This window comes from Equus caballus, chromosome 29 (genome assembly GCF_041296265.1).
Source record: "Equus caballus isolate H_3958 breed thoroughbred chromosome 29, TB-T2T, whole genome shotgun sequence".
NCBI lineage: Eukaryota > Metazoa > Chordata > Mammalia > Perissodactyla > Equidae > Equus > Equus caballus.
This window is the reverse complement of record NC_091712.1, coordinates 16,943,245-16,958,193: the sequence shown is the minus strand read 5'-3', so window position 1 is coordinate 16,958,193 and position 14,949 is coordinate 16,943,245.

Here is a 14,949-nt window from a genome sequence, read left to right as displayed (position 1 = left end):
CATTGTAAACAATGTTTCAATGAACACTCAGGTGCATGTATCTCTTTGAGATAGTGATTTCATTTCTTTTGGGTATGTAACCAGAAGCGGGGTTGTTGGGTCATATGGTAGTTCTATTTTTAATTTTTTGAGAAACCTTCATATTGTTTTCCATAGTGATTGTGCCAATTTACATTCTTACCAACAGCATAAAAGAGTTCCTTTACTCCACCTCTTTGTTGTTGGTGGAATTGGTGTTACTGACACCAACACTTGTCATCTCTTGTGTTTTTGATGATATCCATTCTACAAGGTGTGAGATGATATCTTATTGGGGTTTGCATTTGCACTTCCCTGATGATTACTGATGTTGAGCATCTTTTCGTGTACCTGTTGGCCATTTGTATGTCTTCTTGGAAAAATGTCTATTTAGGTCTTTGCCCATTTTAAATCAGATTATTTAGTTTTTTGCTATGGATTTGTAGGAGTTCTTATATATATTTTGGATACAAACCCCTTGTCAGATGTGTGGTTTGCAAATATTTTCTCCCATTCTGTAGGTTGCTTTTTCATTTTGTTGCTTATTTCTTTTGCTCTGCAGAAGCTTTTTAGTTTGATGTAGTCCCACTTGTTTATTTTTGCCTTTGTTGTTTGTGCTTTTGGTGTCATATCTAAAAATTGTTGCCATGACTGATGTCAAAAGCTTCTTTCCAATGTTTTCCCTTGGAATTTTATGGCTTCAGGTCTTACATTTAAGTCTTTAATCCATTTCAAGTTAATTTTTGTGAGTGGTTTAAGATATGGGCCCAATTTCATATTTTTGTTGTGATTATCCAGTTTCCCCAATAACATTTATCGAAGAGTCTGTCCTCCTTGAGTAAACTCGGCTTTTTTGTCAAATATTAGTTGACTGCATTTGTGTGGGTTTATTTCTGGGCTCTCAATTCTGTTCCCTTGGTGTATGTGTGTGTGTTTTTACATCCGTACAATACTGTTTTAATTGCTATAGCTTTGTAGCATAGTTTGAAATCAGGAAGTGTGATGCTTCCAGCTTTGTTTTTCTTTTTCAGGATAGCTTTGGCTATTCTGGGTCTTTTGTGGTTCCATAGAAAATTTAGGATAGTTTTTTCATTCCTGTAAAAAATACCACTGGAATTTTGATAGGGATTACATTGAATCTGTAGATGGCTTTGGGTAGTATGTACATTTTAACAATATTAATTCTTACAACCCATGAACACAGATATCTTTCCATTTGTTTGTGTCTTTTCAAATTTCTTTCATCAGAATCTTGTAGTTTTGAGTGTACAGATCATTAATTTTTTTGGTTAAATTTATTCTTAAGTACTTTATTGGCTTTGATGCTATTGTAAATGAGATTCTTTACTTTTTTTTTTTTCAGATATTTCATTGTTAGTGTACAGAAACACAATTGATTTTTGTATTTTGATTTTGTATTCTGCAACTTTACTGATTTTTTAAATCAGTTTTAACAGCTTTTGATGCAGTCTTTAGGATTTTCTATACAGGCATACCTTGGAGATATTGCAGGTTCAGTTCCAGATACTATCATAAAGTGAATATTTCAATAAAGCAAGTCACACAGTTTTTTTGCTTTCCCAGTGCATATAGAAATTATGTTTACACGATGCTCTACTCTATTAAGTGTGCAATAGCATATGTCCAAAAAAATGTATGTACGTTAATTAAAAAATAGCTTATTGCTAAAAACGCTAATCATCATTGAAGCCTTCAGCAAGTCATAATCTTTTTGCTGGTGGGGGTTTTACCTCAATGTTAATGGCTGCTAACTAATCAGGGTGATAGTTGCTGAAGGTTGGGGTGGCTGTGGCAATTTCTTAAAACAAGACAAGAAAGTTTGCCACATCAATTGACTCTTCTTTTCACAAGAAACTTCTTTGCAGCACGTGATGCTGTTTGATAGCATTTTAGCCACAGTAGAACTTCTTTCAAAATTGGAGTTAATCCTCTCAAACCCTGTCACTGCTTTATCAACTAAATTTATGCAATATTTTAAATCCTTTGTGGTCATTTCAACAATCTTCACAGCAACTTCACTAAGAATCTATTCCAACTCAAGAAATCACTTTCTTTGCTCATCCACAAGCAGCAACTCCTCATGTGTTACAGTTTTATTGTGAGATTGAAGCAATTCAGTCACATCTTCAGTCTCCACTTCCAGTTTTAGTTGTCTTGCTATTTTCACCACATCTGCAGTTACTTTCTCCATGGAAGTCTTGAGCCCCTCAGAGTCATTCATGAGTCAACTTCTTGCAAACTTCTGTTAATGTTGACATTTTAACATCTTCCAATGAATCACGAATGTTCTCAATGACATTTAAATGGTGAATTCTTTCCAGGTTTTCAGTGTACTTTGCACAAATCCATCAGAGCAATCACTATCTGTGAGAGCTATAGCCTCATGAAGTGTATTTCTTAAATGATAAGACTTGAAAGTCAAAATTACTTCTTGATCCATGGGCTGCAGAATGTTTGCAGGCATGAAAATTACATTAGTCTTGCTGTACATCTCCATCAAAGCTGTTGGGTGACCAGATGCATTGTCAACGAGCAGCAATATTTGGAAAGTATTTTCTTTTCTGAACCAAGATCTCAACAGTGGGCTTAAAGTAATCAGTAAGCCATGTTGTAAACAGATGCGCTGTCATCCAAGCTTTGTTATTCCATTTATGGAGCACAGGCAGAGTAGATTTAGCATAATTCTTAAGGGCGCTAGAATTTTTGGAATGGTAAATGAGCGTTGGATTCAACCTAAAGTCACCAGCTGCATTAGCCCCTAATGAGAGGGTCATCCTGTCCTTTGAAGCTTTGAAGCCAGACATTGGCTTTTACTCTCTAGCTATGAAAGTCTTAGATGGCATCTTCTTCCAATATAAAGCTATTTTATTTACATTGAAAATATGTTGTTTAGTGTAGCCACCTTCATTAATTATCTTGGCTAGATCTTCTGGGTAACTTACTGCAGCGTCTACATCAGCAACTGCTGCTTTACTTTGCACTTCTATGTTATAGAGATGGCTTCTTTCCTTAAATCTCATGAAACAACCTCTGCTGACTCCAAACTTTTCTTATGTAGCTTCTTCACTTCTCTCAGCCTCCACAGAATTGAAGAGAGTTATGGCCTTTCTGTGGATTAGGCTTTGGCTTAAGGCAGAAATTCCTACTGGAGAGAAAAAAGTCACCTTCAGGAGCAGCAGAGTTTCTCAGCCAGCAAGGGAGGAGCCACCCTAAGGTACGCAGCCCTCCCTGGAAGAGTGAGGTCTGGGGCAGGGGCTGAAACTACTATAAGCATCCTTCAGACTCAGCACAACTGAGATGAGGGTCTTACTATCTGGCTTTGCTGGCTATTAACTGCAGCAGGGATACCCCCAGAAAAGTTACTGGATGAAAGCTGAAACGACCTGGTATTAAAGGGCCCATGCACAAACTCACCAGTCTCAGCAACCTAAAATCACCAGAGAGAAGGCTGACAGTCCTTTGGTGAAAAGAGACTCACCTGGAGGGCTTTGGGGGCATCTCAGTGAGAGGAGGGAGTTCTCCAGAGACTGAGACATTGGTGGGGGCCACTGTTCTGACCTGGTCTGGGCATGCTGACACAGACCCTGGTAGACGCCATTGAGGTTCTTCCCATGGCCTGTTAGCCCAGGGGTCTGTCACACCCACTAGAGCACAGACTTAATCCAGTTCAGCCAGGGCATGCAGCCTGCCCTAGGGACCTGCCCCACCCAACAGCAAGCCCTCAGGCTACTTGTTGGCCTGCACTGACTGGGTGCCTTGATCCTCTACTGGCAGGCGAGGGTGTCTGCCTCTGTAGGGCAGGGCCTATGTGAGGACCAGGTGAACTGTGGGGGGCATTGGTGGAGAGGTGGGGGCCTCTGCAGTGGGGTATGGGGGTGTGCTCCAGGGGGTTGGGAAGTGTGCAGGGACCAGGACTGTGTTGACAGTGTGTGTGGTGGTGGTGGGGGGGGGGGGCGTGAAGTGTATCAGCCACAGAAGACCTGTGCTTCACAAATAGCCATAAAAAGGATCAGCCCCACCTTCCAAAGCCTGAAACAATTGAGTGCTCCCATGCGTAGGGCCAGCCCCGCTCAGCTGCACTCCTAAGAGAACTGACAACAGCCTTGTAGCTCTGAGGCCTACAGCAACTGTAAGCCCCTGAGCCTAGCAACCAGCTACACTGGGCACCTACCCAATTAAAAGGAAAACTGCAAAAGGAGTGTGCTGTTAGTGTGCTAATGCTCCCCAAACCGAATTTACAAACAGCTGGCCAGGAAAGGAAAGATGAGACTCCCTGGGTACCTGCATTAAGAGCAACCCTGCCACAGCAGAAGGACACAAGTAGCCCACAAAGGGGTCAGTCCTAGATCTTTTGGACTGGTGATGAGAAGAAAGCACACTGCTGGGCCTCAAAAGGCATTCTTACATAAGGCCACTTCTTCAAGGTCAGGAGACATAGCCAGCTCACCTAGTACATAGAAATAAGCATAGAGAAAGAGGGTTAATGAGGAATACATTCCAAGCAAGGGAACAGGACAAAACGCTAGAAAAAGGACTAAATGAAGCAGAAGTAAGTGACCTACCTAACGGAGTTCAAACGAAATCTCATAAGGCTGCTCACAGATATTAAGAGAAGATTGGAGGAACACAGTGAGCTCATCAACAAAGAAGTGGAAACTATAAAAAAGAACCAATCAGAAATGAAGAATACAATACAGGAAATGAAAAATTCACTAGAAGGATTTGGTAGCAGAGTAGAGGATACAGGAGAATGGATTAGTGAGCTAGATGAAAGACTAGAGGAAATCATCCAGGCAGAACATAAAAAAGAAAAAAGAATTAGACAGAATGAGAACAGTCTAAGGGAACTCTGGGACAATATCAAGTGCACTAACATTCATATGATAAGTGTCCCAGAATGAGAAGAGAGAGACAAAGGGGCAGAAAATTTATTTGAAGAAATAATAGCTGAAAATTTTCCTAATCTGAGGGAGGAAACAGACATTCAAGTACAGGGAGCACAGAGAGCTCCAAACAAGATAAGCCCTTAGAGGCCCACACCAAGACACATTATAATTAAAATGTCCAAAATTAAAGATAAAGAGAGAATCCTAAAAGCAGCAAGAGAAAGGCAGCAAGTGACATACAAAGGAAAGTCCATAAGGCTATCAGTGGACTTCTCAGCCGAAACCCTACAGGTGAAAAGAGAATGGCATGACGTATTTAAAGTGCTAAAAGGAAAAAAACTACAGCCAAGAATACTCTAACCATCAAGGTTGTCATTCAGAATGGAAGGAGAGATAAAGAACTTCCCAGAGAAGCAAAAATGAAAGGAGTTTATCAGCAAGAAACCAGTTCTACAAGAAATGCTGAAGGGACTTATTTAAGTGGGAAAGCGATGACCATAAATAGAGATAAAAAAATTATCAATAGCTACTTTGTATGTCAATGGACTAAATGCTCCAATCAAATGCAACAGGGTGGACACTTGGATAAAAAAACAAGACCCATATAATGTGCCGGATACAAGAGACACACCTCAGATCTAAACACACTTACAAACTGAAGGTTAAAGGATGGAAAAAGATATCCCAGGCAAATGGCAAAGAAAAGAAAGTGGGAGTAGCAATACTTCTATCAGACAAAAGAGACTTTAAAACAACAACTATAACAAGAGACAAAGAAGGGCACTACATAATGATAAAGGGAACAACCCAACAAGAAGATACAACATGTAAATATCTATGCACTCAACATAGGAGCACATAAATACACAAAGCAGTTATTAACAGACATAAAAGGAAAAATAGACAGTAACACAATAATAGTAGGGGACTTTAACACTCCACTTACACCAATGGATAGATCATCCAAACAGAAGATCAATAAGGAAACACTGGCCTTAAATGATACCTTTGACCAGATGGACTTAGTGGATACATATAGATCATTCCATGCAAAAACCACAGAATATACATTCTTTTCAAATGCACGTGGAACATTCTCCAGGATTGATCACACATTAGGCCACAAAACAAGCCTCAATAAACTTAAGAAGATCAAAATAATACCATGCATCTTTTCTAACCACAAAGGTGTGAAACTAGAAATCAACTATAGGAAGAAACTCAGAAAAGCCACAAAAATGTGGAGATTAAACAAAATGCTATTGAACAACCATTGGGTCAATGAAGAAATCAAAGAAGAAATCAAAAAATTCCTCGAGGCAAATGAAAATGAAAATACGACACACCAAAATTTGTGGAATACAGCAAAAGTGGTTCTAGGAGGGAAGTTTACAGTAACTCAGGCCTACCTCAACAAAGAAGAAAAATCCCAAATATACAATCTAAAAGTGCATCTAAAGGTACTGGAAAAAGAACAACAAACAAAGCCCAAAATCAACAGAAGGAAGGAAATAATAAAAATCAGAGCAGAAATAAATGAAATACAGACTAGCAATAAATAGAAAAAATTAATGAAACCAAGAGCTGGTTCTTTGAAAAGATAAACAAAATTGACAAACCCTTAGCTAGACTCACCATGAAAAAAAGAGAGAAGCCCCAAATAAATAAAATCAGAAACGAAAGAGGAGCGATTACGACAGACACCTCAGAAATATGAAAGATAATAAGAGAATACTATGAAAAGCTATATACCAAAAAATTGGATAATCTAGAAGAAATGAATAAATTCTTAGAAACATACAACCTCCCAAAACTGGATCAAGAAGAAGTAGAGAATTTGAATGGACCTATCACCAGTAAGGAGACTGAAACAGCAATCAAAAACCTCCAAAAAATAAAAGTCCAGGACCAGATGGCTTCCCTGGTGAATTCTACCAAAAACTCAAAGAAGACTTAATACCTATCCTTCTCAAACTGTTCCAAAAAATTGAAGAGGAGGGGAGGCTTCCTAACTCATTCTACGAAGCCAACATTATCCTGATACCAAAACCAGACAGGGACAATACAAAAAAAGAAAATTACAGGCCAAAACCATGATGAACATTGATGCAAAAATCCTCAACAAAATATTAGCAAATCTAATACAAAACATTAAAAAGATCACATCATGGGGCCGGCTCCGTGGCTGAGTGGTTAAGTTCGCGTGCTCCGCTGCAGCGGCCCAGGGTTTGGAGCCTGGGCGTGGACACGGCACCGCTGGTCAGGCCACGTTGAGGCGGCATCCCATATCACACAACTAGAAGGACCTGCAACTAAGATATACAACTGTGTACCGGGGGGGGGGGGGGGGGGGGGTGTTGGGGAGATAAAGCAGGGAAAAAAAAAAAAGATTGGCAACAGTTGTTAGCCCAGGTGCCAATCTTTAAAAAAAAAAAAAAATCACATCATGATCAAGTGAGTTTCATTCCCGGGATGCAGGGATGGTTCAACATCTGCAAATAAATCAACATGATACACCACATTAACAAAGTGAAGAATAAAAATCACATGATCATCTCAATAGATGCAGAGAAAGCATTTGACAAGATACAGCATCCATTTATGCTAAAAACTCTAAATAAAATGGGTATAGGAGGAAAATGCCTCAACATAATAAAGGCCATATATGACAAACCCACAGCAAATATCATTCTCAATGGAGAAAAACTGAAAGCTATCCCTCTAAGAACAGGAACCAGACAAGGATGCCCACTGTCAACACTCTTATTTAACATAGCATTGGAAGTCCTAGCCAGAGCAATCAGGCAAGAAAAAGAAACAAAAGGGACCCACACTGGAAAAGAAGATCTGAAACTGTCACTCTTTGCGGATGACATGATTTTATATCTAGAAAACCCTAAAGAATCCACTAAAAAACTTTTAGAAACAATAAGGAATATAGTCAAGTCACGGGATACAAAACCAATGTACAAAAATTGGTTGTGTGTCTATACACTAACACCGAAGTAGCAGAAAGAGAAATTAAGAATACAATTCCATTTACAATTGCAACAAAAAGAATAAAATACCTAGGAATAAACTTAACCAAAGAAGTGAAAGATCTGTGCCCAGAAAACTATAAAACATTGTTGAAAGAAATTGAAGACACAAAGAAATGGAAAGATATTCCGTGCTCTTGGATTGGAAGAATTAACATAGTTAAAATGTCCATACTTCCTAAAGCAATCTATAGATTCAATGCAATCCCTATCAAAGTTCCAACAACATTTTTCACAGAAATAGAGCAAAGAATCCTAAAATTTATATGGAACAACAAAAGACCTCGAATAGCCAAAGGATTTCTGAGAAAAAAGAACAAAGCTGGAGGTATTACACTCCCTGATTTCAAAATATACTATAAAGCCATAGTAAACAAAACAGCATAGTATTGGCACAAAAACAGACACGCAGATCTATGGAACAGAAATGAGGGCCCAGAAATAAACCCATACACTTATGGACAGCTAATATTCGACAAGGGAGCCACGAGCATATGATGGAGAAAGGAGAGTCTCTTCAATAAATGGTGTTGGGAAAACTGGACAGCCACATTCAAAAGAATGAAAGTAGACCATTATTTTACACCATGCACAAAAATCAACTCAAAATGGATTAGAGACTTGAATGTAAGACCTGAAACCATTTAACTTCTGGAAGAAAACATAGGTAGTACACTCTTTGACACTGCTCTTAGCAGCATATTTTCAAGTCCCCCGCCTGACTGAGCAAGTGAAACAAAAGAATAAATGAACAAATGGGACTACATCAAACTAAAAAGCCTCTGCACAGCAAAGGAAACCATCCACAGAATGAAAAGACAACCTGACAATTGGGAGAAGATATTTGCAAGCCATATATCAGATAAGGGGTTAATATCCAAAATATACAAAGAACTCATATGGCTCAACAACATAAAAACCAACAGCCCAATTAAAAAATGGGCAAAAGATCTGAACAGAGATTTCTCCAAAGAAGATGTATGGATTGCCAACAGGCAAATGAAAAGATGCTCAACATCATTAGCTATCAGGGAAATGCAAATAAAAAGTACAATGAGGTATCACCGCACTCCGGTCAGAATGGCTATAATCAACAAGACAGGAAACAACAAATGTTGGAGAGGGTGTGGAGAGAAGGGAACCCTTGTACACTGCTGGTGGGAGTGCAAACTGGTGCAGCCACTATGGAAAGCAGTATGGAGTATCCTCAGAAAATTAAGAATAGATCTACCATATGATCCAGCTATCCCACTGCTGGGTATTTATCCAAAGAACTTGATAATGCAAAGGCATAAAGATACCTACACCCCTATGTTCACTGCAGCATTATACACAATAGCCAAGACTTGGAAGCCACCTAGGTGCCTATCCTGGGAAGAATGGATAAAAGAAGATGTGGTATTTATACACAATGGAACACTACTCAGCCATAAGAAATGACGAAATCTGGCCATTTGTGACAACATGATTGACCTTGAGGGTATTATGCTGAGTGAGATAAGTCAGAGGAAGAAAGTCAAATACTGTCTGGTCTCACTCATAAGTAGAAGATAAAAACGACGACGAAGAAACACATAGCAACAGAGAATGGATTGGTGGTTACCATGGGGGAAGGGGGGGAGGGCAAAAGGGGTGATTAGGGTCACATGTGAGGGAATGGACTATAATTACTTTTTGGGTGGTGAACATGATGTAATCTACACAGAATTCGAAATATATTATGATGTACATTTGAAAGCCATATAATGTTATAATCCAATGTTACTGCAATTAACAAAAAGAAAATTAAAATTAAAAAAATGTCTGCTTGTATTTTGATCCGGATTGTATTGAATTTATAAATCAAGTGCTGAGAATTGACATCTTAACATTATTAAATCTTCTAATTCATGAACACAGAATATCTCCGTTTATTTGGGTCTTTATTTTCTCTCAGCAATTTTTTGTAGTTATCAGTGTAGAGGTTTTTGTCAACGTTATGCATAAATATTTCATATTTTTGATGCCATTGTAAGTCGTATCTATTTTACTTTCTCATTGTTCATTGAGAGCATATAGAATCACAATTGATTTTCATATTTTGCTCTTGGTATACTGCAACCATGTTAAACTCACTTATTCATTTTTGAAGATTTCATCAGATCTTCTACATGGGCCATTTTTCCTCTTTATTAAAATTTTATTTTCCTACCTTTCCAATTTGAATACCTTCTATTTCTTTTCCTTGACTTTTTGAATAGGTCAGGAGTTCCAGTACATTGTTGAATAGAAGTGATGAGAGCAGACAGCCTTGCCTTGCTCCTTATCATAGGGGGAAAACTCAATTTTTGCCATTAGGTATGATGTTACCCATTAGTTTTTCATTGATGTGCTTCATCAGGTTGAAGAAGTTTCTTCCTATGTCAAGTTTTCAGATTTAAAAAAAATCTGGAATGGATGTGGGATTTTGTCCACTGTCTTTTCAACATTTATTTAGATGATCCTGTGTGTGTGTGTGTGTGTGTGTGTGTTTTAGTTTGTAAACATGATACACTGATTTTCATATCTTAAGGCAACCTTGCATTCTTGGGATAAACCAAACTTGGTCATGATTATTATCTTTTTTATGTTGTTTGGTACAATTTGCTAAAATTTTATTAACAATTATTGCATACGTGTTGATATGTGATATTGACCTGTAGTCTTCTTTTCTTATAATGTCTTTGGTGTTGGTGTCAGGGTAATGCTAATTCACAGAATGAGTTGGGAAGTATTCCTGGATCCTCTGCAGTTTTCTTGATGTATCTATATAACATTTGTTTTATTTCTTCTTTAGTGTTTTATATTATTCATCAATGATGCTATCTGGGCCTGGAGTTTTCTTGGTGGAAAACTTTTCTTGATTTTTAAGTACAAATTCAATTTCTTTAATAGATATAGTTATTCAAGATATCAATTTCTTCTTAAATAAGTGTTCGCAGTTCTGTCTTTCAAGGAATTTATCCACTTCACCTAAGTTGTTGAATTTATTGGCATAAAGTTGTTCATAATATTCCCTTATTATCCTGTTAACTTCTGTAGAATGATGTGCAGTGATGCTACCTCTCGTCTCTGATATTGGTAATTTGTGTCTTTTCTCTCTCTATTCTGATTACTCTGGGTAGATATTAATCACTTTTGTTGATCTTCTCAAAGAACCAGATTTTTTTTTTAATTTTCTTGATTTTTTTTTTCTGTTTTCTATCACACTCACTTCTGTTCTTAATCATTTCCTTTTTTCTGCTTCCTGTGTGCTTGATTTTCTCTTTTGTTTCTTGCCTTTCTAGTTTGAAGTCATTGATTTGAGAACTTTCTTCACTTCTATTTTAGATGTTTAGTGACATGTTTCCCTCTATACGCTGCTTTAGCTGCATCCTACACATTTTGATATGCTTTATTTTTATTTTCATTCGCTTCAAAGTACTTTTTAATTTCCATTCTGATTACTTCTTTGACCCATCATGAATTACTATTTATTTTTAGTTACTAGATATTTATGGATTTTCCTGATCTTTTGGTTAGTGATTTCTTATAAAATTCCATTGCTCTATGAAAATATACATTAAAAAATTGAGATGTAATTCACAAATAATGTTATATTGATTTCAGGTGTACAACATAATGATTTGATATTTGTATACATTGTGAAATGATCACTACAATAAGTCTAGTTAACATCCATCACCACACATAGTTACAATTTTTTAAAATATAATTTTAAGAGTTTGAGATTTGTTTTATAGCTCATAAGATAGTGTATCTTGGTAAATGTTCCATGTGAAGGGAAAAGATTATGTATTCTTAAGTCTTTTTTCTTTCAATGTTCTATAAATGTGAAGTACTTCAAATTGATTGATAATGTTGTTAGTGTTGAAAGTGTTACTCAAGTTTGTATATCCTAACTGATTTTCTGTCTACTTCTTTTATCAATTATGGAGGAAAGAGTGATGAAATCTCTGACTCTAATTGTGGGTTCGTCTATTTCTCTTTGGAGTCCTGTTTTATGTATTTTGAATCTCTCTTGTTGGTTTTATAAAGGTTTAGTATTGTTATGTCTTCTTAGCGAATGACTTATCATTATAAAATAACCCACTTTATCCCTGGTAATAGTCTTCACTCAAAAATCTACTTTTTCTGTGATTAATATAAAAACTACAGCTTTCTCTTGATCAGTGTTAGCACAGTATCCTTTTTCCATCTATTGGAAGACGATTTTCCATGGATTATTTACATTTTTGCACTTCTTGTTTCAGCTTTTGTTCTGGACTACCTTTTTAAAAAGGATATTCATGTAGCGAACAATCTTGAAAGATAGAGATACAGTCTTGCACCTGGGCAGAGGGCAGAATTTGTTTCCTGACCACAATAATAAAGAGAACTACTCCTTCTAGGGCAATAATTGGGTAGGTTTGCTAGCAGCTCCTTTAAAAGATTTGGTTCCCTAAGCTTGTGGTCCCTCAAATGTGAAAAGACCCACTGTGCACTCTCCATCCCTCTGGGCCCACCTCTGTATTATCCTTTTGGACTTGGCACCAGGGTAACTGATTCAAACATAAAGCTCATGCTGCCTGCTGTGCCTTCAATAATAAAGTCCTCTGTCTCTGATCCAGGAGTCCTGTATTGACTTCCAGCAATTATGAAGTTTTGGCAGGCTAACTTGTTGGCTTCTGAGCAGTGTAAAATCTCTCATCTTTACATTTCTTGCCACTATCCTTGTACTTTAAACTATTTTTCGTCTTTAGATGTACAGTAAGTTTATTTTAAGCAACAAACAATTGGGTCTTGCCTTTTTATCCATTCTTACAATCTCTGCCTTATAATCAGGATCTTTAAACCATTTACATTTAAAGCGATTACTGATATGGTTGGACTTCATGCCACCATCTTGCTATTTTTCTACTTGTCCCATTTGTTATTTCCTTTATTCTCTCTTTCTGCCATCTTTTAGACTGAAAATCTTCAAAATTCCATTTTATCTCCTTTTTACTTTTGAGTCATTAGCTGTAACTTTTTATGTTATTTTATTGGTTACTTTAGGTTTCGGAGTACACATCTTTAACTTATCTGTATTAGTTTCCTATGGTTGCTGTTACAAATCATTACAAGCTCAATGGCTTAAAACACAAAAAATTATTTTCTCATGAAATCTGAAATAAGTTTCACTGGACTAAAGTCAAGGTGTTGGCAGGGTCTTACTCTCTCCATAAGCCCTAGAGGAGAATTAGTTTTTTGCCTCTTCCTGTTTTTGGTGGCTGCTGGCATTCCTTGACTTGTGACCACATCACTCCTATCTTTGCCTCCATGGCAACGTGCATTCTCATTTTTTGTCTCTGTGAAATCACCCTCTGCCTCTCTCTTACAAGGACACTTGTGATTGCATTTAAGGCCTACCCAGATAATCCAGGAGAATCTCCCCATGTTGAAATCCTAATTCACATCTGCAAAGTTTGCCATATAAGGTAACATTCACAGACTCCAGAGGTTAGGACTTGAATCTTTGGGGACCATTATCCAGCCTACATCACGGCCTATTTCCAAGTGATATTATAACATTTCACATATAGAAATAGAACCTTCCAATAGTATATTTCAATGTCTCCCAATTGGCTTTTGTGCTACCATTGTCATACATTTTATTTTTATATATGTTATAAATTCTTCACTACATTGTTACTGATTTTTCTTTAGTTATTATCTTTGAAAATTTAAATAAAAATCTATTTATGTATACTCACGTGGTTACCATTTTTAGTGCTCTAATCCTTTGATAGATCTGTATTTCCAAGTGGTTGAAAGATGTCCTTCAACATTTATTGTAGTGTAGGTATGCTGTTGAATAATTCTTTCAGCTTTTGTATTGTTCTTTGAATAATAATTATTCTAGATAAAGAATTCTAGATTGACCATTTCATATTTTTTCTTTCAGTACTTTATGTTGCTCTACTGTCTCCTGTCTTGCATTTTCTAAAATTTGATACATTTATATATCGCAATATGATTGCCAATATAGTGATATTTAGCACTTCTATTACATTACATAATTATAGTACAATATTGTCTATATTTATTACACTGTGCAATACATCACTATGGCTTACTTACTACTCATTGCAAGTTTGTACCCTTAAATGACATCAATTTTATCCCCCTAGCCACCATCCCCTAGTAACCACTATCTTACTGGTTTTCTTTTACGTTTTACCTTTTTAAATTCTAATTATGTGATATCACACATTATTTGTCTTTCTCTTTCTGACATCTCATTTAGCATAATGTTGTCTTGTACTGTTTTTGATAAAATATCTGTTGTCATCCTTATCTTTGTTACTCTGTAGGTAACATGTTTTCCTTCTTGCTTAAGATTTTCTCTTTTTCACTGCTTTTAAGAAATTTATGATGTGTCTTGTTTCCTTCATGTTCCTTATGCTAATGTTTATTGAAATTCTTGGATCTGTGGTGTTCTTTTCATCAAACTTAGAAAAATATTTAGGAATTCACATACATGTATATTATGTCACTTGAAGTTGTTCCACAGTTCACAGAAATCTTGATAATTTTTTTCCCCAAAGTCTTTTCTGTATCTTTCTTTCTGGATAGTGTCTCATACTATGACATCAGCATTATGAATCTTTTCTTCCATAATTGCTAATTTACTGTTTCTCTCATCTGGTGCATTTTTATTTTCATGTCAGACATTATAATTTTCGTTTCTGTAAAGCTGATTTGAAGGTTTTCATGTCTGTACTTAGTATGTTCAATCTTTCCTCTAGATTCTTGAATATATGGAACACAGTTGTAACAACTTTTATTGTCCTTGACTACTAATGCTATCAGCTGTTATGCCTGGGACCATTTGGGATCATTTTTATGTCATTATATATTGTATTTTCCTGTTTCTTTGCAGACTTTGTAACTTTTTATTGGATACTAGACATTGTGACTTTTACCTTGTTGGGTGCTTGATGTTT